The sequence below is a fragment of the Chiloscyllium plagiosum genome, unplaced genomic scaffold (genome assembly GCF_037043375.1).
Source record: "Chiloscyllium plagiosum isolate Xiang-an unplaced genomic scaffold, Cpla_swu_hap1 HiC_scaffold_2, whole genome shotgun sequence".
NCBI lineage: Eukaryota > Metazoa > Chordata > Chondrichthyes > Orectolobiformes > Hemiscylliidae > Chiloscyllium > Chiloscyllium plagiosum.
The window spans coordinates 67,184,215-67,209,035 of record NW_028270140.1 but is presented as its reverse complement, the minus strand read 5'-3'; the positions used below and the strand labels follow the sequence as shown (position 1 = coordinate 67,209,035).

At 42.4% G+C, this 24,821-nt stretch overlaps 1 long non-coding RNA gene across 2 annotated transcripts in view; it reads right to left on the bottom strand.

The window, feature by feature from the left end:
* Positions 1 to 772: 772 nt before the first annotated feature.
* LOC148151913 (uncharacterized) overlaps positions 773 to 24,821 on the bottom strand; it is an 82,926-nt gene continuing 58,877 nt past the window's right edge. Inside the window, exons 1-3 of one of the 2 annotated variants that reach the window (XR_015759105.1) lie at positions 10,485 to 10,611; positions 4,977 to 5,030; positions 773 to 1,942 (exon numbers count right to left, since the gene is read on the bottom strand). This is a non-coding gene — a long non-coding RNA (uncharacterized LOC148151913). Of the gene's footprint in view, positions 1,943 to 4,976; positions 5,031 to 10,484; positions 10,612 to 24,821 lie in introns of those variants that run through there. The other variant, XR_015759106.1, reaches the window with a different exon arrangement.

Below are 24,821 nucleotides of genomic sequence, written 5' to 3'. Positions count from 1 at the left end.
TCCATGAACAAACACAGCTTGGTGTGGAGATTGAACCCATGCTGAGGGCTTTATTCTGCAACACACTCCAATCATCTAGTCAAGTGACTGAACTCACCCATGCAAAAGTTAATCATGTATCATTATAGATCTGCTCGGCAATTCCATCAAAGAACTAAGTTTCTAAAGTGCCTGGAAAGCTGTTCAGGTGCTACGTAGAACAATATTAGGGCTACAAAGTAAGGTGACCACCCACTACTCCTAGATGTTATAGTGTGAGTAGAAAAGGAGGGAGAGGATAGAATCCCTACAGTGTGGAAACAGTTCCTTCAGCCCAACAAGTCCAATAAATAATCCACCCAAACCAATTACTCTACATTTATCCCTAACTAATGTACCTAACCTACACATCCCTGAACACCATGAGCAATTTACCTTACTAGCGCATCTTTGGATTGTGGAAGGAAACCCACACAGACACAGACACAATGTGAAAACTCCACACAAACAATCGCCTGAGGCTGGAATAAAACCCAGGTCCCTGGTGCTGTGAGGCAGCAGTGCTAACCACTGAGCCACCATGCTGCCCATGTAATATGTCTGCTTCTGGCTTTATCGGTAGATCATGTCATGTTATCCAGATATCATCATTTACTCTCTCAAGCCTAGCATTAGCCCTGAGATATCCGCCTCTAGCTAATCGTGATTTGGAGATGCTGGTGTTGGACTGGGGTGCAAAAAGTTAAAAATCACACCACACCAGGTTATAGTCCAACAGGTTTAATTGGAAGCACACTAGCTTTTGGAGCGACGCTCCTTCATCAGGGGGGTTGTGGAGGGCAAAATTGGCAGACACAGAATTTATAGCAAAAGTTTACAGTGTGATGTAACTGAAATTATACATTGAATAATACCTTAATTGTTTGTTGAGGCTTTCATCTGTTAGAATACTATGATAGTTTCACTTCTTTCATGTATAAATCACAAAACCTTTTTTTAAAAAGTTGCATTCTCCGGTTAACTGTAACAATGGGTGTTAGCTAGACAATATGTTGAAGGTGTTAGCCCCCTGTGTTCTCTGTCTTTGCCATAATGTTTAGATTGATTGTAAACTAAAAAGTGAGATAACAGAGTTTACATGAATTCATGCAGATTTTGAACAAAGTACCATGTAACTCTGCAAGTCCAAATTCACCCCACAAATGTATATGTATATGTATGTTCGTGCATGTGGATCTTTGTGTGTGTATGTGTGTGTGTTTGTCTGTCTGTCTGTCTGGGTTGGGGGGTTGTGAGTGAGAGAGAGAGTGTATATGTGAGTGTAGAGTATCTTAAGTCTGTGAGGGGGTGCATGTGTGAGTGCGGGAGTATGTGTGTGTAGGAGTGTGTGTGCGTGTATGGGGTGCAGGGTTGTGAGTGTCTGTGAGAAAGAGTGTATATGTGTGTACGTGAGTGTAGAGTGGTCTAAGTCTCTGAGAGGATGCATGTGTGAGTGTGGGAGTGTGTGTGTCTGTAAGAGTGTGTGTGAGTGTCTGCGTATGTGTCTGTGTACATGTGTGTCCGTGTGTATGTATGTGTATAGGAGTGCCTGTGTATGTATGTAGGAGTATCTGTGTGTGTGTAAATAGTGCAATGGTGGTCACCTGTCCTGTGACATGAACCCAAGGTCCCAGTTGAGGCCCTCCCTATGAGTACGGAACTTAGCTGTTCGGCCACTTTTCGCTGCTGCCTGTCCCGAAGTCCGCCTTGGAGTATGGTCACCCGAAGGGCACCTGGAAGTACTCAGGGATGCCCTCATAAGAACAGGGTACAATGCTCAACTCATCGACCGCCAGTTCTGATGTGCCACAGCAAGGAACCGTAATGACCTCCTCAGGAGACAGACAGGTGCTGCAACAACAGGGTACCGTTCATTGTTCAGTACTTCCCAGGAGCTGAAAAACGACACCATGTTCTTTGTGACCTGCAACACATTATCAATGAGATTGAGCACCTCGCCAAGACCTTCCCCACACCTCCATTGCTTGCCTTTAAACAACCGCCAAACCTCAAACAGATCATTGTTCATAGCAAGCGGCCCTGCTTTCAGGACAACTCCATACAACCCTGTGATGATAGGCGCTGCAAATCGTGTCAGAGTGTGGATATGGATACCACCATTATACGTGGGGACACCTCCCACCATATACGTGGCAGGTACTCATGTGACTCAGGTAAAAACAACGACTGCAGATGCTGGGAACCAGATTCTGGAGTAGATTGGTGCTGGAAAAGCACAGCAGTCCAGGCAGCATCCAAGGAGCAGTAAAATCGACGTTTCGGGCAAAAGCCCTTCGTCAGGAATACAGGCAGAGTGCCTGAAGGGTGGAGAGATAAATGAGAGGAGGGTGGGGGTGGGGAGAAAGTAGCATAGAGTACAATAAGTGAGTGGGGGTGGATGAAGGCGATAGGTCAGGGGAGGGTAGGGGAAGGTAGCAAAGAGTACAACGGGTGGATGGGGGTGGGATGAAGGTGATAGGTCAGAGAGGAGGGTGGAGTGGATAGGTGGAAAGGAAGATAGGCAGGTAGGACAGGTCATGGGGACAGTGCTGAGCTGAAAGTTTGGAACTGGGGTGAGGTGGGAGAAGGGGAGATGAGGAAACTGTTGAAGTCCACATTGATGCCCTGGGGTTGAAGTGTTCCGAGGTGGAAGATGAGGCGTTCTTCCTCCAGGCGTCTGGTGGTGAGGGAGCGGCGGTGAAGGAGGCCCAGGACCTCGATGTCCTCAGCTGAGTGAGATGGGGTGTTGAAATGTTGGGCTACAGGGCGGTGTGGTTGATTGGTGCAGGTGTCCCAGAGATGTTCCCTAAAGCGCTCTGCTAGGAAGCGTCCAGTCTCCCTAATGTAGAGGAGACTGCATCGGGAGCAACGGATACAATAAATTATATTAGTGGATGTGCAGGTAAAACTTTGATGGATGTGGAAGGCTCCTTTAGGGCCTTGGATGGAGGTGGGGGAGGAGGTGTGGGCGCAGGTTTTGCAGTTCCTGCGATGGCAGGGGAAGGTGCCAGGACAGGAGGGTGGGTTGTTGGGGGCGTGGACCTGACTAGGTAGTCACGGAGCGAATGGTCTTTGCGGAAGGTGGAAAGTGGTGGGGAGGGAAATATATCCCTGGTGGTGGGGTCCATTTGGAATTGGCGGAAATGTCGGCGGATGATTTGGCTTATGCAAAGGTTGGTAGGGTGGAAGGTGAGCACCGGGGGGGGGGGGTCTGTCCTTGTTATGGTTGGAGGGGTGGGGTCTGAGGGCGGAGATGCTAGATGTGGACGAGATGCGTTGGAGGGTATCTTTAACCACGTGGGAAGGGAAATTGCGGTCTCTAAAGAAGGAGGCCATGGTGTGTTCTGTGGTGGAACTCAGCCAACGTTGTCTATCTTACATGTTGCAGGCAAGGATGCCCAGAGGCATAGTACATTTGGGAAACCGAGCAAAGGCTACGGCAATGGATGAATGGGCGAATCACCAGACAGGAGTGTTGCTCCCAGTTGGGGAATACTTCAGCGATCCAGGACATTCGACCTTGGACCTTCAGGTGACCATCCTCCAAGGTGGACTTCGGGACATGCAGCAGTGAAAAGTGGCCGAGCAGAGGCTGATCGTTAAGTTCCATACCCATAGGGAGGGCCTCAACCGCGACCTTGGGTTCATGTCAGACGACAGGTGACCACCATTGCACTATACACACACACACAGACACTCCTACATACACACACTCACACACACTCCTACATACACACACAGGCACTCCTATACACACACATACACATGTGTACATAGACACGCACGCAGACACTCACACACACCCTTACAGACACACACACTCCCACACTCACATATGCATTCTCTCAGAGACTTAGACCACTCTACACTCACGCACACACATATACACTCTCTCACAGATACTCACAACCCTGCACACCCCAGACACACGTACACACTCCTACAGACACACACTCCTGCACTCACACATGCACCCCCTCACAGACATATGACACTCACATACATACACATATACTCTCTCTCTCACTCAAAGAAACCCCAACCCAGACACACACACACACATACCCACATGCACACATATACACACACATATATATATACATTTATGGGGTGAATTTGGACTTGCAGAGTTACATTGCACTTTGATCAAAAACTGCATGATTTCATGTAAAACTCTGTTATCTCACTTTTTAGTTTACAATCAATCTAAACATTATGGCAAAGACAGAGAACACAGGGGGCTAACACCTTCAACATATTGTCTAGCTAACACCCATTGTTACAGTTAACCGGAGAATGCAACTTTTTAAAAATAGGTTTTGTGATTTACACATGAAAGAAGTGAAACTATCATAGTATCCTAACAGATGAAAGCCTCAACAAACAATTAAGGTATTATTCAATGTATAATTTCAGTTACATCACACTTTTGCTGTAAACTTTTGCTATAAATTCTGTGTCTGATAATTGTGCCATCCACAACCCCCCTGATGAAGAAGCGGCTCTCCGAAAGCGAGTGTGCTTCCAATTAAGCCTGTTGGGCTATAACCTGGTATGGTGTGATTTTTAACTTCTAGCTAGGATAATAAAATATTCAAAATAATTAAGAGAACCTCACAAATGTCTCTAGTTCCTTTAGAACCCTGAAAAATAAATATTATCCATCTTAAATTATTTGCAGGGTTGAACTCCATCAGTCGGTTTAAGGTATTGAATCCAGTTATATTGATATTGTTAGTTTAATTTGAAGAATTCCCGCACTATTAATATATTGATGGTTGTTGCATATGTCTTCCCTGGTGAATATTCAGAGAAAGTAATCATTTCCTATATTAATAATCACTATACCTATTATTAGTTCATGGGCATCTATCTACATGTTCACAAGATATCTGATTTCCATTTTATTCTTACAGTACTGAAAGAATGTTTTACTATTGTGTAACAAATGTAATTACCTTTTTTTCTTGATTTTTCCTTGCCTTCCTACTTAGACGTGTCAATTTTGGCATCTGGAATACAAAAAAATCAAAATGACCCTTTGCAAAGCTGAACCAGCAGTATCCTAATATTGGGGAGATGCAATACAATTCTACATGGGCATGGGGAATCTGATAATAGTGAAAACATTTACAGTCCCACAAAAAAAGTAATAAAGCAAATTTTTTTTTACTGACATTTGTTTGTAATGATCTGTGATGGCCTTTCAAAGGTCCACACATTTTCAACACACTATGTTAATTCTATTGATCAATTAGTTTAAACTGGATTTACGCAAGATCACAGAAGTAGAGAAGACATGTTTCACCTCATTCTCCAGCCAGATTTCATGTTAACGTCTGTACGCAGTGCCTACTTGAAGCCATAAAGTGGACATCTTTAGATTCTAATGGCCAGGTTGGAATGCATTGCAACTAAAACACTTTCCCTCTCGAGATGTAGCTTAACTTCCTCTTCTTTGTTTAGACTGACATTTATTTAATTCAGATTCAGGAAGCCTCCTGCTGCATTTTACATACAAATATTGATTTATCCATTATTGCTAGGTATATCAGGAGAAGGGGATTGTCCATTGAAATGCATTTCCATCCTTTCATGTTTCTGCATCAATTCAATGGAATAAGAAAGTCACATAATCCATTCCATCTGGTTTTACACTAACTGAAGGAGCTCAGTAAACAAACACTCTTTGAACCGGGTAATGTGTTAAAACCTGCTGCTTTACAGGATTGATTACAAAGAATATGACTTTCAATTTACTGTGGCCAGTAACACTGTGCATACACATGTAATCTCACTTAATTACCATAAAAAGAATACCTGACCTAAATCAGATTCTGGCAAAACACCAACAGTTCCTCAGGAGAGAAGTTTAATTTTCATCTGTTGTTAAGTATAGACGATGCACATTTTCCATCTGTTCACCAGGTTTGGAATTTCTTTCCATTCTTATCTGGCACTGATACTTGTTAGTTTCATTTTTTTTTCAACAACAACTAGGGGAAATATTTTTTGTAGCACCAGAAATCAGCAGAAGGTGGATCACTTTATGGGTTCAATTTAGCACCGCTTACAGACATTAATATGAAATCTGGCTGGAAAATGAGTTGACACATGCCTTCTCTATTTTTGTGATCTTGTGTAAATCCATTCAAACTAATGGATCAATGGAATTAAACATAGTGTGTTTAAAATGTGTGGACCTTTGAAGGGCTATTACAGATTGTTACAAACAAATGTCAGTAAAAAATCATTTGCTTGATAGTGGATACCAGTCTGGGAACAGATGCCTGACACTCACTGGTAATTGAGCCTAAGTGTGTGAAATAACTGCACAAAGGTCACATTACCAGTCACCCTTTATTTACTTGATTTGGAGGTGCCAGTGTTGGCCTGAGGTATACAAAGTTAAAAATCGCACAACACCAGGTTATAGTCCAACAGGTTCATTTGGAAGCACTAGCTTTCGGAGCACTGCTCCTTCATTGGGTGGTTGTGGAGTCCAACATGGTCATTCTAAAAGTTGAGAGATTTAACAAACAATCCAAGGCTTTTTCAATGTATCATTTCAGTTGCATCACACTGTAAACTTGTGCTATAAATTCTGTGTCCTACGATCTTATACTCCACCACCACCCAATGAAGGAGCAGTGCTCCAAAAGCTAATGTTTCCAAATAAACCTGTTGGACTATAACCTGGTGTTGTGCGATTTTTAACTTTATTTACTAATGCACAGTACGCAGGCTGTGGCCAGCTAGTTTAGGGTCAATCCCCTAAACTGAGGAGATTATAAATCTCCTGTTTTTTTTTAATATAGGAGATTCTACATCCTCTTTTTATATATTTTTTAATATAAACCCCCATACTATCGTCTAACAGCGGTAGTGCTTATTCACTGCCCAGCACCCATGGTGTTTTTGTGTGCAGGTGTAGGACTCAGTGAAGAATCTTTATTTATCTCCTGGTTATATTTTATTAAACAGTACAAAATACTGTCGACAATAAACAGAAAGCAGCAGTTCACAAAAAACCCACTATTTACAGAGGAAGGGGCAGAAAAGCCAAAGCTCAAACCCCACCGTTCAACCAATTTCAGAGAAATAAGGTCAAACCTCTTATCCCACTTTCAGTCAAAGGTAACAGTAACAAACACAGATAAGGCAGTCCAATCAAATAAGAAATAGTGCATAAACACAGACCCAATATAGGTGTAAAAAAGATACCTGACACCAATCCACACCACTTACTGATCAAGACCGTTCTTGATTAGCCTTCCTGAAGGACAGTCATCTGCCTTCCGGTCTCCGGCCACCCTGTGTACTGACCGACCTTCCCCAGGCCTGCTTTTCTCCAGACTGGTTGTCGACCACCCAGCTCCCAGTTGCTCTGCGTACTGACTGGATTACCCCAGGCTGCTTTCCTACGAGTTGGTTGTTGGCCTTCTGGTCTCTGGCTGCCCTGCATATTGACTGACCCTCCCCAGCCCACTTTCCTCAGGCATGGTTGTCAGCCACTGACTCCCAGTCACCCTGCGCACTAACCAACAACCCCCAACCTGCTTTTCTACAGTCGAGCTGTTAGCCTTCCAGCACACGGTCATCCTGCGTACTGAATAACCCTTTCTCCTGGCCAGCGTTCCTACGGACCAGCCATCGGCTGTCCGGCTCCCTGTGTACTGACCTCATCCTACTCAGATCTATTGAACAAAGTTAAAAATCACACAACACCAAGTTATAGTCCAACAGGTTTAATTGGAAGCACACTAGCTTTCGGAGCGACGCTCCTTCATCAGGTGATTGTCCTGATGAAGGAGCATCGCTCCGAAAGCTAGTGTGCTTCCAATTAAACCTGTTGGACTATAACCTGGTGTTGTGTGATTTTTAACTTTGTACACCCCAGTCCAACACCGGCATCTCCAAATCATGAGATCTATTGAAAGTGGTCTCAATTAAGTTCGGCCAACTTTGTTGTTCCCAGTGCAAACTTTCATGTCTTTCTTCCTCACATTCCCTGTCAATCCCATCAGGTTTGAGTGCCTACATGAGTTCCTGCACATCTCTTTATTTAAGTCTTCATCTCTTCATTTTACTCTCTGAGTTCCATTCTACAGATTAGTTATACAAACCATTGTGATGCACTGTCCCCCATGGAAGCCAGGCTAGTGGCGAATATCAATGTCACCACACCCAGCACCACCCCCCCATAAATTTTAATTTGTGCCCCTCCCCCAGGCACTATTGTCTCCCACCCTTACATGTTGATTTGCCTCCCTTCACAATTATTGCCCCTCTGTAACCCTGTATTCTACCTCCAATCCCCAAAATTGATTTCCCAAACTTCCCTCCCACAGCAGTGGTCAAAATTAATCTTTGACTTTCAGTGAACAGGCCATCAGGACTGATTGTGGCCAATTCCCTTAACTGATGTGTGACCAGACCCCTGACACATCTCTATTCAGATCCATGACTGACTTACTGCTAGTCCTCAAACTGGTTGCATTGGACCTGCAGGACTAGACTGTAATTACACGACTGTAATTGTCCCAAGCAACCAACTGACTAGACTGAGATTGGACAATATTTTGTCTCACTGCAGTGAGAGCTCCCCCCGAGACTGATAACAATACCCCTTGATTGTGCTGAAGACTATTCCTCCTTCGACTTTGAGACTTGGCCATTTTGCTGAAGCACATGCAGTGTGTCTGCCACATGAGCTACTGGCACATGATGTAGGCATGACATTGATGTAGCACAGTTACGTAAGCAACATATTTCAATATATTTCAGCCCAACCACCTTCCCTCCATCATTAGGTCAGAAGTGGGGACATTCACCAATGATTGCACAATATTCAGCCCAATTCGCGACTCATCAGATATTGAAGCAGTCCATGTTCGAATGCTTCATCACCTGGACAATATCTAGCCTTGGGCTGAAAAATGGCAAATAACATTCATGCTACACAGATATTACAGCAAGTAACTCACCTCCTGACTCCCCAAATTCTGTCCACAACCTACAAGGCACAAGTCAGGAGTGTGATGTATTACTCCTCACTTGCTTGGATGGGTGTAGCTCCACCAACACTCAAGAAACTTGACATCATTCAGGACAAAGCAGCTTTATTGGCACTACATCCACAAATATTTACTCATTCTGCTACCAACATTCAGAAGCAGCAGTTTATATTATCATTGAACACAGAACATTAAAGTGCAGTACAGGCCCTTCGGCCCTCGATGTTGCGCCGACCTATGAAACCAGTCTGAAGACCATCTAACCTACACTAGTCTATTATCATCCATTTGTTTATCCAATGACCATTTAAATGCCCTTAAAGTTGGCAAGTCTGTTGAAGGCAGGGTGTTCCACGCCCTTACTACTCTCTGAGTAAAAAACCTACCTCTGACGTCTGTCCTATATCAATCACCCCTCAATTTACATGATGCACTGCGGTCATCCACCAAAAATCCTTAGACAGCACCTTCCAAATCCACAACCACTTCCATCTAGAAGCACAAGAGCAACACCTCCACCTGCAAGTTCTCTTCCAAGTCACTTACCATCCTGACTCAGAAATATATCAATGGTCCTTCACTTTTGCTGGGTCAAAATCCTGGAATTCCCTCCCTAAGAGCTTTGTGGGTCAATCTACAGCTCGTAGACTGCCATAGTTCATGAAAGCAGCTCACCACCACCTTCTCAAGGGCAACTAGGGCAGTGTAATAAACATTATTCCAGTCAGTGTCACCCACCACATCCCACCAATGAATAACAAAAATAAACATGTCCATCTGACTCTTCATTACTGGCAGCTATGACACATTGCTTAACTTTGTCTCGGAGCTGAAAAGCAAGGAAACACAAAAGTACTGTGAACTTGTCAATCCTGAAGGAGGTGGCAATTTGGAAAAAAGATAAAGGAGAGCACAACAATGCAAAGATGCAAAGAGCATTTAAATAGGCACAAAGTGAGCAAGCAGTAAGAAAGCATGATTCCCAAGATGCACCCTGTTCCAATGCATGAGATGGGTGCCTATCTCTGCATGCAAAGCAGCCTCATGGCAGCAATGCAACGAAGAAATGTTCCACAGTGCAGTATTGAAGAGATGAGTTATATTGTAAGAGAATTGGAGATTTGTCATGTTGATGTGATGAGGCTATTGCTTATCTGATGCCAACCTTGGTGGATGAAGGATGCAGTGAACATTGCCCATGAACTGAGTCCTGAAGTGTAGTGGAATGATGGCCAAGATGGCTGTCCAGTGAAGATGCCGCTGATGTGCACCTGTCAGCTACCAGCTCTGACATACATGTCAGAAGTTGCACCGTTTAGATTCCACTTCCTAGGAAATTAGTAATTTCCATATTAATGGGGTGGGATTAGGCATTAATGAGATGATTGGAGCAATGAGATGTAAATACATGCTTATATGCAGCCCACCGATCACAAGCGAGATTCTTACCTTGACATTAAAAACCTTGCCTTGAAATTTGGGCTTCTTTTGTTTACAACAAAAACCTGATTTTTCCAATCTTGCCATAGTTTCTCAACAGGCTTATCCTTGCCCATTGTTGTGCGGCTGGTAAATTCTGCCCAAAGTATTTCTTTGTGTGGCTGGAACGCCTGCCACTCTAAAGATACAGTGGGTTCCAAGCAAGAATGAAAGTCAGAGCCTTTTTCTTCTCAGCAGAAGCCCCTGAGAATAAACAAGATTTTGGGACACATGCAATTACTATGGGGAACAACAACACTCCTGCACATTACAGGGGAATTATTTTTACCACAGGCATCACAGGGATCAGTTTCTGATGGAAAGAATGAGCTATTCCTTATCAGGAGCAAGCAAAGACAATATTTATAAAAGAAGTGCACCTGAATAATTATCAATGCTATCAGTACTGAGAGCAAGTAATCTTATTACATCTGAACTTAACTGCTAGGAATTCTTATTTAATATTTCATCATGGATCTTTAATTCAATGAAGGTAAGTTCTGAATTTCTACAGATTGTCAGTGTAATCCTGCCATAATCCATTTAGGAATACAAGGTCGAGTAATTACTTTGAATTCCAGTCTTTGCTGCCATTTTCCAAGCTTTCTTTTTTTAAGCAAGCTTATACATGTCAGAGAATCAATATGAGGAAAGGGAGACTCCTGGGCCAAAGGTTTTGTCATTTTCTGACTGGGATCAGCTGGGATCAGTTGGGAAGCGAATACAGATAGTTCTCATGTAAGGGGTGTTTCAGCAGTGCAATTTGGCTATAATGGCGCTGAAGAATTAAGGAATGGTATTTTTGAGAACGCGTACCTCTGTTCACAATAAAGCAATCCCAGTGGCAATCATTTTGCACACTTCATTCTGCGTATGTGCCAATGTCAGCTGCATCAGAGCATGTTAGAGTTACAGTACTATACATAGAGTAACTTCATCTCAAAAATTAAACTCATGAATGTTCATTGCCCTGCCTCTGAGACAAGAATATTCTTGTATAATTCCTGTATAAGCCCTATATAATTCCTGACAGGACTGCATTGACATTATTGTAGAGGCCTGGGGTGATGTCAGTAAGGACTGCCTACATACAGTTTGGCGACAGCTGCTCCCAGATTTTTTTCAAGAATTTAAAGGATGTGAATTGGCAGAGGAGCTCCCAAGAATCAAAGAGCATTGTGCTGCCCTTGCAAAGCAGGTTGGCTTTGAAATAGTGGGAAGTGAGAATATTGAAGAGCTCTTGAGTCCCACTGTGAAGATCTCTCTCTAGCTGATCTACAACAGCTTGTTGCTGAGGAGGAGGTGGAAGCTGGAGGTGAAAAAGATGGAGTCTAAGATGCAGCACCACGAGAGCTTTCCATTCCTCTTTTGTATTCTATCCTGAGGGAAATTGAGAGGCAGTTGCAAGTGTTAGAGGACAATGATTACAACACAGTGCAGCAGGGTAGCAGTTTGTTCAATAAGATATCATCTGGCGCCCTATCATCTTGAACAACTTCTTCAAGATGAAAGAAAAAGGACAATGCAGCAGAAACTGGATGTCTTTTTGAAACCGACCCCCAAGAAATAGTCAGAAGACAATCAACCACAGCTATCCACTTCTGCAACCACAACTGCACCTGAAGGTGGTAAAGATGATGATGATGACCCTCCGTCCCTGCATTAACAATTTTTTCAATGTAATGTGTTAAATTTACTTTTGTTTCATTAATAAGTATAACTTAAACCTTCATTCAGGTTTGCTATACCTTGTGTTAGGCTTTTGAGTGATTTTTGAGCAATCTTGAGTGATATCTTTTACTGGGAGAAAGTGAGGACTGCAGGTGCTGGAGATCAGAGTCGAGAACATGGTGCTGGAAAAACACAGCAGGTCAGGCAGGATTCCTGATGAAGGGCTTTTGCCCAAAAAGTCAATTCTCCTGCTCCTCGAATGATGCCTGACCTGCTGAGATATTTTTTGCTGTTCTGCCTCTAACCCCACTTTTCCTATAGGTCCCATTATTTCTATTTAACAATTTTTATTAAGTGAAGTTTCGCTGGAATACAACTACAGCGTTATGAGAGAACTACTAGTACATTAGTTCAGACAAGTTGCGCTGGCCAAGTGCTTAGTAGAAGTAGACATGTCAACCTGCTTGTCAACCTAGATCCATAAAGAGAAAATAAAAATAATGACAGAAATGGCCTTGACCAGAAGTTGTTGGTTCTGGAAATTTGGATCCCCATTGCTATTGCTTCTCTAGTGCAATAGTGGGTGTCTGACACTGACATTTTCACCATTATCCAGGTGGGAATGTTCTGGAAGCCCTAGAATTAGGGTCGGATTGTCCTAATGTAGACCTCCCAGTATTTGCACAAAGTTATTGAGCTTACACAATTTCTGTTTGTTGAACAGCATTCTAGGTGTCATACCTGCAGATTCAGAAATATGGGATGTAGCTGCAAACCAATCACCCACTGAGATCGCTGATGTACTCCTTGACTCACCAATCACAATGCAATATAATGATAGTTATGTTACAATGATCATTATAGACAATTAACAGTGCAGTGTTAAAGCATTTAACTGTCAAACATTACAATAGACACTGGCCCAACTCCCAAATAACTATGATCCATGCATGTAGCATCAATTCAGCACACAGTCTTCTTGATGAAAGATTGGCACCAGATTAGCCTTATGGCAATAGTTCACATACTTTGTTTCACATCTGCTGTAATATTTTCCTGCCACATACCATTTATTAAAAGAAAATACATTTCACATGTGAAATGAGTTGTGTGTGTCTGGATCCAGTTTTTTTTTCGATGGATTTTGAGTACTGACTTGAATCTGGCATTCAACTTCTGACTGCGTGTCCAGACAGCCCAGAAGGTTTCAAACAGTTATGATTAGTGTTAATTGAATTTACATTGTTAGGCAATTTCCTTTGAAATAATCCAAATATCTATCCATCTAAAACAAAGCCATAGAAAACAGTAAAAGCTAATATTGTTTATTATAAATTTGTTATATTATACTTTTATAATGATGCACAGTCATTCCACTTTGACATCATAGAAACAGTGCATTGTACATTGAAGCTATTCAAATTGCATTGAAGTAAATGGCATAAGACCAGCTTTAGTCTCTCATTAATTTGTCATTATATCAACAAGTATAATTGTTTTCGTTTAATGCGACATTAAATAAAAATGCCCTTTTAATTATTTTTTGTTCATTCATAGGGTGTGGGTGTTGCTCACTAGGCTAATATTTATTGTCCATCCCTAATTGCCCAGAGGGCTGTTAAGAGTCAACCACATTGCTGTTGGTCTGGAGTCACATGTAGGCCAGACTAGGTAAGATGGCAGTTACCTTTCTTGAAGGACATTATTGAACCAGATGGGTTTTTCTGAGATCAACAATGATTTAATGATCATCATTAAATAATTAATATTAATTAAGTACAAGTGTGCAGATTGTAAAAGGACATTTTAAATTTTGTGAAAATATCTATATGTAAAGACTTAGATGCGTTTGAGTTACATAATGTTATAACAGACCATTTAGGCACACTCAGTGGATAAATCACCAAATATGTGGTGTGTGATGTCTCTGATGCTTTGGTCCCAGGCTCAGACAACTGATGACCTATAGCCTATATTATGAATGTGATCTCACACTCCAATGATCTTTTTGCTTCTCATTGCCAAGAATGTACACTGATAAAATTATCCCTTGTTTTTATGTGATAATTCAGGGGTACTGGAGAAAAATATCAGGATTAGTGTATTCATTCATGTAATTAGTGCTGAAAATTGAACTAGATTAAACTTGCTTTCTGCACATTTTTAATGATTGCTGAGATCACATTGAATGAAAAAGGTCGGGAGTCCGGAGAACAATGTTCTCAAAGAGGAACAGCTGTACCAAGTGAATATGGCTGCTTGCTATAGCAACTTTGTTTTATTAACTGAGAGGCCAGTTAGCCATTATTATGGTCAGCTGGGCATGCAGAAACCCAAGCAAAAGTTATCAGTCTCCAAATCAAAATGCTGCAGAAACTACTCTCAGGTTTGAGGGTTTTCTTTTGTGTAACACACTTCTACAGAGACAAACCTGATTGACCCATGTTGTCTATTGTGAGAACAAAGGAAAGATTAAGAACACAGAGCATAAGGATTAGGAGCAGAAGTAGGTAATTCAGCCCTAAAACTGCTCCGTCATTCAATACTTTTATGACTGATCTGATCTTGGTTTCAACACCACTTTCTCGCCCGTTCTGCATAACCCTCAATTCTCTGATAGTTCAGGAATCTGTTTATCTCAGTGGTATATTCAATGACTCAGTCTCCACAGCTGCTGAGAGCAGAAAGAAGTTCAATATTGTCTGCAACTTAAATTATTGAGTCCAAACTGGAACTCCAGGATATCCAATAGGTTCACTCATCTTGCTATGTTTCTTCAGTTGTTTTCTATCTAGGTTGTAAGTGTAATCCCTAGTTCTAGACTCCCCCATTAGGAAAAAGTTCATTTCATTGTCTACCCTGTAAGGCTTCCTCACAACTCCTGAATATTTTACTATGGGGAGGCCCCACTCAATCTTCATGACTCCAATGACCAACGGCCCAACATGCTCAACTTTTCTTCATTTGCCAATGGTTCCATCCCAGGAATCATTGCAGTAAACCTTCTCTGAACTGTTTCCAAGACGAGAATATCCCTCCTTAAAAAAGGAGGCCAAAACTGTATGCACTGTGACCTCAATACCCTGAATAGTTCGAGTAAGACTCCCCTTCACTTGTATTTGGATATGCTTGCTATAAAGGGAAACATTCTATTTTCCTTCCAAATCAAGCTAAATTGTTATGTTTCATGTAGGAAAACACCTATTATGGACATAATGCAGTCAAACTCAATTTAAATTATATTTCTCTTCTATTCTTTTGACCAAGATGAATAATCTTAGATTTTTCTACATTGAACTCTATTTAACAAATTTCTATCTAACAATGGGCGGCACGGTGGCACAGTGGTTAGCACTGCTGCCTCACAGCGCCAGAGACCCGCGTTCAATTCCTGCCTCAGGCGACTGACTGTGTGGAGTTTGCACGTTCTCCCCGTGTCTGCGTGGGTTTCCTCCGGGTGCTCCGGTTTCCTCCCACAGTCCAAAGATGTGCAGGTCAGGTGCATTGGCCATGCTAAATTGCCCGTAGTGTTAGGTAAGGGGTAAATGTAGGGGTATGGGTGGGTTGCGCTTCGTCGGGTCGGTGTGGACTTGTTGGGCCGAAGGGCCTGTTTCCACACTGTAAGTAATCTAATCTAAAAAAAGTCTCCATCATGTTGTGTGGCACTAGCACCGTGCTAAATGGGACAGACTTCGAACAGATCTAGCAACTCAAGACTGGGCATCCATTAGGCGCTGTTGGTCATCAACAGCAGCAGAATTGTACTCCAGCACAATCTGTAACCTCATGGCCTGGCATATCCCCCACTCAGCTGTTACCATCAAGTCAAGGGATCAATTCTGGTTCAATGAAGAATGCAGAAGGGCATGCCAGGAACAGCACCAGGCATAATTCAAGATGAGATGTCAACCTGGTGAAGCCACCATCAGGACTACTTGCACGCCAAACAGCATAAGCAGCAAGTGATAGATTAGATTAGATTAGATTAATTACAGTGTGGAACAGGCCCTTCGGCCCAACAAGTCCACACTGACCCGCCGAAGCGCAACCCACCCAGACCCATTCGCCTACATTTACCCCTTCACCTAACACAATGGGCAATTTAGCATGGCCAATTCACCTAACCTGCACATTTTTTGGATTGTGGGAGGAAACCGGAGCACCCGGAGGAAACCCACGCAGACACGGGGAGAATGTGCAAACTCCACACAAAGAGTCGCCTGAGGCGGGAATTGAACCCAGGTCTCAGGTGCTGTGAGGCAGCAGTGCTAACCACTGTGCCACCGTGCCGCCCCAATAGACAGAGACCAACCAAGTAGATCTAAGCTCTGCAGTCCTGCCACATGGATGGTGGTGGATGATTAAACAACTCACTGGAGGAGGAGGTTCCATAAATATCCCCATCCTTAATGGTGGAAGAGCTGAAAATGTGTTGCTGGAAAAGTGCAGCAGGTCAGGCAGCATCCAAGGAGTAGGAGAATCGACGTTTTGGGCATGAGCCCTTCTTCAGGAATGAGGAAAGTGTGCCCAGCAGGCTAAGATAAAAGGTAGGGGAGACTCCCTACCTTTTATCTTAGCCTGCTGGGCACACATTCCTCATTCCTGAAGAAGGGCTCATGTCCGAAACGTCGATTCTCCTGCTCCTTGTATGCTGCCTGACCTGCTGCGCTTTTCCAGCAACACATTTTCAGCTCTGATCTCCAGCATCTGTAGTCCTCACTTTCTCCTTAATGGTGGAAGAGCCCAGCATATCAATGCAAAAGATTAGACTGAAGCTCTAGCAGTGACCTTCAGCCAGACGTACCAAGTGGATGATTCAGCTCGGCCTCCTCCAGTGGTCTCCAACAATACAGATACCAGTCTTCAGCCAATTCAATTCACTTCACGTGATATCAAGAAATGGTTGGAGACACTTGATACTGCAAAGGCTATGGACCCTGATAATATTCCAGCAATAATATTGAAGATTCGTGCTCCAGAACCTTTTCTTTTCTTAGCCAAGCTATTCTAGTACAGTCATAACACTGGCATCTCCCTGACAACATGGAAAATTGCCAGTGTAGTGTGTATAAAAAGCAGGATAGATCCGACCCGGCCAATTATTGCCACATCAGTCTACTCTCGATCATCTGTAAAATAATGAAAGGTGTCATCAACAACATTATCAAGTAGCACCAGCTCAGCAATAACCTGTTGAGTGATGCTCACTTTGGTTCTGCCTGGGCCACACAGCACTTGATCTCATTACAGCCTTGGTTCAAATATGGACAAAAAAGCTGAATTCCAAAGGTGAGCTGAGAGTGACAGCCCTTCACGTCAAGGCTGTATTTGACTGACTGTGGCATCATGCAGCCCTAGCAAAACTGGAATCAATGGGTATCAGAGGGCAAACTCTTCGGTGGTTAGAGTCATATCTGAGACATAGGAAGATGGTCTTGGTTGTTGGGATCAGTCATCTCAGCTCCAGGAGATCTCTTCAGGAGTTTCTCAGGGCAGTGTCCTAGGCCCAAACATCTTCAGCTGCTTCATCAATGACCTTCCCTCCATCATAAAGTCAGAAGACGAGGGTGTTCACTGATGGTTGCACAATGTTCAGTACCATTCACAACTCTTCAGCCACTGAAGCAGTCCATGTCCAAATGCAACAAGATCTGGACAATATCCAGGCTTGGGCTGACAAGTGACATGTAATATTTGTGACACACAAATGCCAGGCTATGTCTGTCCCCAATCAGAGACAATCTAAACACTGTGCCTTGATATTCAACAGAGTTACCATCACTGAATCCCCCACTATCAACATCCTGGGAGTTGTCATTAATCAGAAACTCAACTGGACTCAACTCATAAATGCAGTGGCTACAAGAGCAAGTTAGAGACTAGGAATACTGCAAAACGTAACTCACCTCGTGACTCCTGAAAGCCTGTCCACCATCCACCAGGAGTGTGATGGAATATTCCCCACTTGCCTGGATGAGTGCAGCCCCAACAAACTGAAGTTTGACACTATCCAGGAAAAAGCAGCCTGCTTGATTGGCATCACATCCACAAGCATCCACTCCCTCCACCACTGACACTCATGAGCAGCAGTGTGTACTATCTACAAGATGCAGAAATTCACCAAAGATCCTTCAACAGCACCTTCCAAACCCAAAACCACTTCCATCTAAAAGGACAAAGGCAGCAGATATATGGGAATACCACCACCTTCAAGTTCCCCTCCAAGACACTCACCAGCCTGACTTGGAAATATATCACTGCTCCTTCACTGTCACTGGGTCCAAATCCTGGAATTCCCTCCCCAAGGGCATTTTGGGTCAACCCACAGCAGGTGGACTGCAGCTGTTCAAGGAGGCAGCTCACCACCACCTTCTCAAGGCCAACTAGGGATGGACAATAAATGCTGGCCAGCAGCGATGCCTACATCCCACAAAATTAATAAATATGTTTGTTTTTAAAAATGACCCTGAGTTCCTAAGTCACATAAAACGTTCCCAACACATTGCTCCTAAAATTGTGCCCATTAATCCTCAAACAGTAACACCAGGGTTTGGACTCACCAACAGGATGAAACCTCCTTTCCAAATTCACTATGTCAAGACATTTGGAATCTGATAAACTTCAATCAAATCATCCCTCATATTTTTACACTGCTGTGAAAACAAGCCCAACTTGTTCAATCTTTCCTTATTATACATTCATTCCAACTGTTTTTAGTTGGTTAAGTGACTGTCTCCATGCTGATATATTGCCTTCAACACCATACCATCTTTCTTTGTGCATTAAGCTTACATAGGTTATCGATGCCATTTGGAAATCCCAGTGCACATGACTTATTAGTTTATCTTTATCTACCCTGCTGATTACATCCTAAAAACACTCTAACCAATTTGTCAAACATGATTTCCCCTTAACTGATGACAGGTTAACTAGTAGGTATTATACTTATTTCGGTCTCCCTCTTTTTTTAGATGTTACATTTACAGTTTTACAATACATTAGGATACTAGAATCTAGGGTATGTTGGAAGATTCCAACTAAGGCATCATTATCTCTGCAACCACAAGTTTTAACATTCTATGGCATCAGGACGAGGGAATTTGGCAGCGTTTCATACCAATAGTTTTTCTGGTATATTTCCACAGTGATTGTGATTGCTTTAGGTTTCTCCTTTTTTCCTCTCTGATCTAATATGATTATTGGGATCTCTTGTGTATTTTATCATAGAAATATTTATTCAAAGCCTCTGTCAATTTGTTTTTCCCATTATTAATTCCCTAATCTCATCCCCTGAGGGACCAGCATTTAACTTTGCTATTTCCTTCCTTTCATATATTCATGTTGAAACAAGATCTTTTTTCTGATTTATTCTCATTACCTATTTTACTGTGTTTATTTGTTTCATCATTGTGTGGTGGTCTTAAAGCCATTCCAATCACTTGGTCTACCTCTTTCCGACAATGTAGAACTTTTCTTGCAATTTGATATCAACCTCTGCTTCCTTAGTTACCTAAACAAATCTCAAGATCTTCCTTTCTCAATGAAATGCACATTTCTTAAGAACTAAAAATTATTTCTAAATTCTACCACTGATTTACCTCTTAATACATATCTCCAATTTTCTTCAGCCAACTCAATCTTCATACTTTCATAAATACTTTGACTTAATTTCAAGACATCAGTGTTAAACTCAAGTTATTTGCAGTTAAACTAATTGTGGAATTCAATCATGGCATGATCACTGTCTCCTGGAAAACCATTTACAATAGGATAATTAATTCACCTGTCTTATTACACATCATTGGAACTAAAACAGCTTGCTCCTTGGTTCACCCCACAACATATTATTTGAAGAGATGTTCACTAAGGCTATGATTTCATTTGTTCAGCTTTATGAAAGTTAAATCATCCGTGATTATTGCATTTGCTCACAACATGTCTGCTTTAATTCTTATTTTGTAGCTAGTGTTACAGACCAGTGACTTATCATCCTTGCTATTACTTACCTCCACTAAAATTAACTCTACACCTTGAATTTTCAAGCCATAATAATATCTCATTATAGTACCGAACATAGTCTTTATTAATAGGTTAATCTAATATCCTTTTCTTTCTGCCTATCATCCCAAAATATCAGATACCCTTGGTTACCTTGCTGCTTCATCTCAGATCATGTCCATTTATTTCTTTTCATGCCATCAACACATTCATCAGGTAATGAATATGTGCATTTAGTATTTTTTCTATGTTCTCTAGTCAGTTCCAAATTGGTGGAGCATATTTATGTTTGTACATTTTGTTTGTACATTTCACACACTCAAGTTATTGGTAAACACATCGCTACCTTGCACATTTTTTTTGTGTCTTGCCTTTCACTTCCCAACTTTCCTCACCTTTAAAATCCTTACCTTTGGCCAAATTATTCCCAATACAATTTAAATGGAGCATGTCCCAATACAACTGCTTCCTTCTTCACCATTACAGTGCCAATGCTCTAATAATTGAACTCAATTTCTCCTGCACCTGTCTTGTAGTCACACATTCTAATGCCTGAACTTGTTGCGCCTATGCCAATGTTTCATGAATCAGGTGGAAATCATTTGTGGTCGTTCTGCCCATACTTCCTTTAATTCATTCATGGGATGTGGGTGTTGCTGGCTGGCTAGCACTTATTGCTATAATAAGCTGACTTCTTGAACTGTTGCAAGTCCACCTGCTATGGGTTGACTCACAATGCCATTAGAGAGGGAATACCAGGGTTTTGACATAGTGGCAGTAAAAGAATGGTGACATATTTCCAAGTCATAGAGTCATAGAGATGTATAGCACAGAAACAGACCCTTCGGTCCAATCAAGCCATGTCGACCAGATATCCAAACCTAATCTCGTCCCATCAGCCAGTACACAGCCCATATCCTTCCAAACCCTTCCTATTCATATACACATCCAAATGCCTTTTAAATGTTGCAATTGTACCAGCTTCCACTACTTCCTCTAGGAGCTCATTCCATACATATACCACCCTATGCATGAAAAAGTTGCCCCTTAGGTCTCTTTTATATCTTTCCCCCCTCACCCTAAACCTGTGCCCTCTAGTTCTGGACTCCCTCACCCCAGGAAAAAGACTTTGTCTATTTATCCTATCCATGCCCTTCATAATTTTGTAAACCTCTATAAGGTCACCCCTCCTCCTCCAATGCTCCAGGGAAAACATCCCCATCCTGTTCAGCCTCTCCTTATAGCTCAAATCCTCCAACCCTGACAACATCCTTGTATAAGTCTTTAATAAGGCATTTGATAAGGTTCCCCATGGTAAACTAATGGAGAAAGTGAAGTCACATGGTGTGCAGGGTATTCTAGCTAGGTGAATAAAGAACTGGTTGAGCAACAGGAGACAGAGTAGTAGTTGAAGGGAGTTTCTCGAAATGGAGAAAGGTCACCAATGGTGTTCCACAGAGATCAGTGCTGGGGCCACTGTTGTTTGTGATATACATAAATGATCTGGAAGAGAGCACTGTTGGTATGAACAGCATGTTTGCAGATGACACGAAGATTGGTGGAGTAGCAGAAAGCATAGGGGACTGTTAAAGAATACAGGAGGATATAGATAGACTGGAGAGTTGGGCGGAGAAGTGGCAGATGGAGTTCAATCCAGGTAAATGTGAGGTGATGCATTTTGGGAAGTCTAATTCTAGAGCGAATTATACAGTAAACGCAAGAGCCTTGGGAAAAGTTGATGAGCAGAGAGATCTGGGAGCTCAGGTCCATTGTACCCTGAAGGTTGCTGCGCAGGTGGATAGAGTGGTCAAGAAGGCATATGGTATGCTTGCCTTCATCAGATGGGATATTGAGTATAAAAGCTGCAGATCATGTTAAAATTGTACAAGACTTTGGTTCGGCTGCATTTAAAATACTATGTACAGTTCTGGTCGCTACATTACCAAAGTGGATGTTTTGGAGAGGGTGCAGAGAAGGTTTACGAGGATATTGCCTGGTATGAAAGGTGCTAGCTATGAAGAGAGGTTGAGAAGGTTAGGATTGTTTTCATTAGAAAAAAGGAGATTGGGAGGGGACCTAATTGAGGTCTACAAAATCATGAAGGGGATAGACAGGATAAGTAGAGATAAGTTTTTTCCCAGGGTGAAGGATTCAATAACGAGAGGTCACACTTTCAAGGTGAGAGGTGAAAAGTTTAAGGGGGCTAAACACGGCAAGTACTTCACACAAAGTGTGGTAGGTGCCTGGAATGCGTTGCCAGCAGAGGTAGTAGAGGCAGGGACGATAGATTCATTTAAGATGCATCTGGACAGATGCATGAGTAGATGGGGAGTAGAGGGATACAGATGCTTAGGAATTGGGCGACAGGTTTAGACAGTGGATTTGGATCAGCTCAGGCTTGGAGGGGCTGTAAATTTTCTTTGTTCTTTGTTCTAAGTCAGGATGGTGAATGGCTTGGATGTGAACTTCAGGTGGTGGCATTCCATGTTTCTGTTGCCCTTGACCTTCTAGGTGTTAGTGGTTGTGGGTTTGGAAAATGCTGTCTAAGAATTATTGGCAAATTTGTGCAGTGTATTTTGTAGATAGTACACTGATGCTACTGAGTGGCACTGGTGGAGCGAGTGAATGTTTGTGCATGTTGTGCCAATCAAGCAAGCTGCTTTGTCCTGGATAGTGTCAAGCTGCTTGAGCATTGTTGGAGCTGCAGTCGTTAAGGCAAGTAGGGAACATTCCACTACATTCCTAACTTGAGCCTTGTAGTTGATGGACAGGATTTGGGGAGTCAGGAGGTGAGATATTCATTGCAATATTCCTAGCCCTGACCTGCTCTTGTCGCCACTGTACTTATATGGTGAGTCCAGTTGAGTTTTTGGTCAATGGTAACACCCAAAATGTTGACAGTGGGGGTTTCTGAGCAGAATTTTTTCCTTAGTCCCACTCATTGCCATAGCCAGTTACACAGATCCCCTTAAACAACTCGATCACTCCCTCACATTTCCAGCCCAAAGCTGATGTTCTTAACACTGGCACTGGGTAGGCATCACAGCCTTCAGAATTCTTGCTCTTAAGTTCAGAGAACTGTATCAACCCCCTGCACAAACTGTCACCTTCCACTTCTACATTCCTTTTTACTTCTCCAACTTGAATGACTTCCTGTGCCAAAGTGATGTGCTCAGTTTGCTCATTACCCCTGCATTCCTGTTTTCATTCATACAAACTGCTAGGACCTCTTGGACAAGTGCAAGTGTTGAGACTCCTCCAATGCTTCTTCCTGGATCTTCATATATGCCTTACTTCCAGTTGTACCCAACTATACTTGATGATTGATTATATGTAAAGTATTTAACCTAACTGGTGTGATTGCCCCTTGTAACAAATTAATGCATCCCAGTGTCCGAAGCTTGGACTTCAGCTCAATTCTAAGCTGGAGTTCAACAGGCTGCAGATCTGACTGCTGTGAATCACACTGATGTCCATCAGACCCAGCATGTTATAGTTGCAACACATCTGTTTCCCTGCCCTCAGGATTATATTCCATTTAGCTATTTAACCTTCACACCCAACACTTAATTGGGACAGAGGAGGGAATGCGGCAGAGTTTTTCTCCACCCCCGTCAGGCCTAATTAAGTTCCATCCCTGTCTCTGGCCCACCACATCTAGGCCTGAAAGATCCCACCCATCTTTTTGGTAATTGATCAAACAGTACTGTTTTTCCATACATCACTGACTTCTGTCACTTGCCAAATTCTCTTGCATGCTTTGAAATCTGCACTTAAATGAAGCTGCTCTGTGCTAACATTATTATTGTATTGTTATTTCACGTATTGATTTTACTTGGCCTGATTGAAACGCTTAATTTCCAGGTTCCAAGTTTAAATTTTGCCCATGTTAAGAAAGAAATATGAAAGCAGATTAATATATTACAGACAAGCCAATTTCCCATGGTATCACATTTTCTCCTCACTCCCCCCCAGTGCATTTTATCAAGCACTTGATCTGAAAGTAGCCTATCTGCTCTCATTACTACCCCCAATGAGACTAAAAAGGCCAAGCTAAGGGGAAGACAATTGCACAGAAGAGTATGGCTGGAATGTAACCAGCTGAAACCACACAGTTTACTGAAACTGCTTCCTGTTTCTTGTCCGGCAAGGACCACCCTACCTACTGGGACTTTGGCTTTCAGGGTGATCTGGAGCCAAGTGGAAAGAATCCCAGGCCCCAGTGACCCTTGTCTACTCCTCCAGCTTCCATTAGAGAGCCAAAACATCTGAACAATCATCATTAAAATTAAAGTGGAAAAAGTAAGGAAAAATATTGAAAACAGAAATAAAAATAAGCAAATACAAATACTGGAGATATACACAGCAGCAGTAATAGGAAAGATGGGCTATACTATTCATGTGTGCACCGTTATCTGTTTGTTAAATGACACATGCCCAAATCATCATAAATCACATTTCCCCTAGCAGGTGCTGACTAACCTATTGTGTATTTCTAGTACTTGTTGTATTAGGGAATGTCCCAAGCAATATCCTGAAATGTGTGCAGGCAGTCTAATGTAACTATCAAGAAGCACAACAATGCCTCTTCTTCCTTTAGATGGCTTAGGAAATTTGGCATGTCCAAAGGGCCCTCCC